Below are 4,955 nucleotides of genomic sequence, written 5' to 3' on the forward strand. Positions count from 1 at the left end.
ATCTGGTAGATACATCTTAGTAAATTTAACAACATGCATAGGACGGCTAGATCAGAAATGTAATCTGTTTCAGAGATGGACAAAATGCCATTTATACTTATTAAGTTATTTCAGCACTTCACTACTACAATTTTTAAACAGAAATCATCATTGGAAATGTGATAGACCACTTGGATCAGGTATTCTACTTTTGTCAATAACTGTAGCTACTGCCATATAAGCTTAGAGGAGTTGTTTCTGATTACCCCTAATTGTTTGGTACTGTATGTGATTTAGCTAGATCAACATTAGTAAGCACAGTATGCACATTTAAAGAAATATTGCTTATCTTAGCTCTCATAAGACTTGATGAAGTTACCTGCCATTAAGGTTGTGCATTGGATACTCTTAAATTACTCCTCTGTTGAAATATAAAGGGAAGCACAGAAAATTAGAACTACCTACATGAAGCCACACAAGAATTCTAGCAAAGCAAAGAAATAAAACAACTTAACAGGAGGCTGGACTACATGACTGCCTGAGGTCCCCTTTATCACAAGCATCCTATAATCTCATGAACACACCATTCCTAGTCTTCTGCCCACTGCCCCTTTGCACTCATTCTGTGCCTAACTCTATCACCAGACTTTCTTTTTCTGAAAACAAATACATACTGACTCTTCCTTCTTCTGAGTCATTTACTATATTAGGCAATACTAAATTCAAATTTCAATATAAAATCAAAATAGCCAACATTCACATTTAATGCCACTATACTTCATGGCCTAAAATGCTCTTTTGGAGGCCAGTCAAGGCTGAAGTTTGTGGTAGCAATTCACAAGAGTAAAGAAAAGAAAAAAAAGAAAAAAGACAAGAAGCATATAAAGAACCAAAACCAAAGGGATTTGATGAACAGCAAATGCTGAAAAGAGAAATTGTTATTTCTATTTTGCATATATCCTATGCAGAGAGCAAGCGACATTGAAGCAACAATTTCCTTAAGGACTATCAACCCCACTCTAAAGAGAACCTACCTCATGTTGCTCTGCTAGCAAGTGATTCTCACTCTCTTTCTCAGTTAGACTCTGAGAAAAATAATCTCAGGCTTCTTAAACTCACACTGGCCAGGATTACCAGGATTATCTCTCACCAATCTTGGTTTTCAGGCTTTATTAGTAACACACTTAATCTGCTGTTCAAGGCTTCTGCTAGTGACTTTAATATTTCGTTTTATATGTGATATGGAGCTATGAAGCATGATTACTGTAGCTATTTTTCAAGACCTTTAAATAATATATATCTAAATTCTCAGTTCAACAACTATATTAGTTATATATTTGCAGGATGAACTAACAGTTCAGAAAGAGACATTATAACTGCTACATAAATAAATACATATTTCTGAGTAATCTGTTAGCTAGTCAAATTATTGATGTATTTCAGGTCAATGCAGTATAACCGTGCCATAAAATATTTTAACAAGACACATCCATCTTAGCAAAATAACCAACTGCTTAGCAACATCCTTACAAACACTAAATGTAAAATCTTTCTCAAGTAGACCAGACTAAAGTCCTGTGATGCACAAGCACAACATACAATACATAAAATTCTATTTTATTTACAAAGTACATTTCATTTCTCAAGTTGCTCTTCAGGGGCAACAAGGGAAGGAAATGTTTGCAGAACAGCTGTTAGGGAACAATAAGAGGAAGAAGCAGCCTGCAGGTGTCAACCCTGCGGGACATCCCTATTGTGTCACATCTTCCTTAAAGTACAAGGTACATGAGGGGGAAAAAAGAGTCCTCCAAGTGAGGACAAGTTTTGCACTCCTTGAATGATCACTTCTGTCTTACAAATTTGAGCAAATGAGCACCCAAGTATGGCACAGCACCCTGGCCACTGCCTGAGCCCACACTGAACCTGTAAAAAGTTCAGCAGAGAACTGGCTTTTTCTCCTGGGGAAGGAGAAGGAAATACTGACAGTGGATGGAACTAGCATATCTGATGGCTTGTATTGGCCTAAGCCCTCTGTCATCTCAAGAATAAGACCTTCCTGAAGTACATAATGCTGCTGCCTCTAAGTGTGTTTGTCCTCGTGTTCATAAACCGGCCATTTTCCATAGAGATGAGCAGTACAGAGGAACTGGTCCTGCACGAGTGATGCCAAGGTTAGATGCCAAGATGCTTCGCTGGCACAAGCGGCAGATGATGAGCTGCCTGCCGTGCTGGGACCTGTACCTGTGCAGTGCTACCGTAACTACCAGCAAGCAATACCATAAAACCAGCTATTTTTCATCTGTAGGTTTTATTAAGATGTTTAACCATCATGATTCCTAGCTGACAGATGCTTAAACAATCTTAGAAAAATTAGCTGGCATTTTGCAGGCAATTGCCACAGCTATCTAGCATTGCTTTCCTATATATATTTGAGGCATCCATTGAATACAAATTGGTACTAAGCCAAAACTAAGGTAGGTAGCTATTTGGTGACAATATTACAGATTCTGCTTTATGGCAGTACATTCAAGCAAAAAAGCAGCTCTCCACATATTTCAGCAGTTGATGGCTTCTCAAACCCTAAAATCATTCTTGATAGAAACACAAATGATAGTGCAAAGACAGGAAACACTTTAGACGTAAGTGCAGACACAGCCACAGGAATCACTGAAGGGTAAAAATTTATTCCATTTGCTAAGAAAAGGCAAATACTTCGGAAAGATTAGACTGTATTCTTCTATTCCATTAGAAAGCTGCTTAAGTTTGAAGCTCTGCAGGGGCATTCAGATTAGGTCTATGAAGAGTTAGTTCTGACAGAAACATGCTGACTAAGAAAAATCCCCTTCTATATTTAAAAATTGCAGCAGATGGTGCTAGCAGTAGGATGCTACATCAATTTGTTATGACTGTGGGCACTCTCATCTATCACTGAAAGTCTCAAAATGCCATCGCCCTACTGCAGGTCTCAACCTGAACTCCACAAAATGCTCCAAGTACTAATATGATTTATTTGGTACCAAGTGCCTCTGGGTCAGGATTATTTGGAAAAACTTTCAAAATTACATGGCTTAGGATGACTTGGGTTATTTTTAAAATAGCCAAGACATGAGCAGGGCACAGAAGATCTGTACCCTGCATTCACTGAGCAAAGTATTCCCCCACTTCCAGGATAAAGCCCAGACCTTTTGAATATCTTGGGTAGTTTTACATGGCATAACACAGAGTTACTCAAGCCAGTTAGCACACTGGAAGGGATGTAAGCTGGGGCCCAGCACAGAGGGAACAGCTCAATGCTGTAAAAGGTGGCTAATGAAAGATGTAAGCAGCATCTTCAGCCTTCTTTGAAGCTACAAGTCAAATGGGTTCAGGGACCCTTCACCCTATGTGAAGCTCCACAAGCATAGGCTTTTAACTGCATCAGCTAACAAAATCATTGTCAGGCTGGAAAACGTGCTGTGCAGTCTCTCCTCCTCCAATACCTCCTCCTCCTCCTCACAGAGGTGGCAGCACAAGGGATGCCAGCAGCCTCCCTGTCCTCCCACACCGCTCAGGCAGCTTGGAGCTGCAATGCTACATCCCACTCTCCTCTGTGCTGTGCACCAGGGAATCATGCTCTTTTTGCCTGAAGGTTTGAACATGATCACACCCACGCCAAAGCTAAAAAACACACCATAATGTAGCTACCACTCCTGGTCACCTCTGCTCTTTAGCAGCATGTGCAATCATCTGAACATAATGAGATAAATCAATGGAAAAATTCCCTCCCAGACCTCTGAAAAATCCACAGCCATTTTTATGAGTTATTAAGCACACAGCCCTACTTAGTGATGATTTTGGAGTTATAAAGGTATTCACCGCAGGAATTTTTTATTCTTTTTCTCTCTTGCCATGGCAACCAGGGTATTGAAGTACTTCAGAGGAAGACAGTGCCTCACAGTATGTAAGATGTTGCAGCACATCTGATTTGTTTCTTTTTTCTAAGAAGTTAAGCATTTTTAAAGCTTTTCTTAGAAAAAGTAATTGAAAAAAACAAAACCTGAACAGTGGTTTTTTTTTTCTTCCTGCTTTAACAAAAGGATAGAGGTCCAGAATTCTAATAAAGGTCAAAGACTGCAAAATAGGACTAGCTAGTTTCCTTACAGTTACAAGGCACACCTGAAAGAACGGGGAGGGGAGGGGGGGGGGAAGAGAGAGAGAAAAAAACCCCAACTTCGTAAAGATTTGTGGTAATCCATCAATGTAGGTTTCCATTTTATTTTTTTTTGTCAATGCTTAAATTTCAGGATCCTGCTTATGCATATCTTATCTATGTACTTTCTCCTCAGTTTTACAAGACCAGAAATAATATAGGGGAAAACTGACAGACATAAAACACTGTGGTATTTGTGGAGGTGCAGAATTGATAGCTCAAGTGCTCCTTCACCCAAGTCAGGATCAAGTCTGTAGCATTTATTGTAATCTCAATGAAGCAGGACATTTTCTCATTCCTACAATAGATGGAATTATTACTCTCCCATTAAGAATTTTACATGTCTGTTGGGATCATGACACAATCAGTAGATATGCACTGGTAATGATGAACTACTCTGATTCAACAACAACTCTGTTAAAGAATTGTCAAAATGAGACTAATTTCCATAAAAAGAAGACACATGATTATCCAGAACTGTCTTGCCTTTCTCTTGTTATCCTTGTTGAGGTAACACAATTGTCTTCTAATGCCTATTTGAACAAAGATAAATTACTTGCCTTGGGTAATGTCTTATGACAGCGCTTTCAACAAGTTAGCTATAATAGCACTTTCTACTCTAAATTGTTTTATGTATACTTGCTTTCATAACTTTGTATTCCCTTAGAGTAGAGCACAGAAAATAGGAAGACCAAAATCTCCATCATTTTGAGAAGCCTAAACCAACTACAGTCAACCAACAGACTGTCAGTGGCTTCAGCAGACTAAGGAATAAGAGCACATCTCT

Source organism: Chaetura pelagica, unplaced genomic scaffold, assembly GCF_000747805.2.
Source record: "Chaetura pelagica isolate M959 unplaced genomic scaffold, ChaPel_1.0 scaffold205, whole genome shotgun sequence".
In the NCBI taxonomy this organism is placed as follows: domain Eukaryota; kingdom Metazoa; phylum Chordata; class Aves; order Apodiformes; family Apodidae; genus Chaetura; species Chaetura pelagica.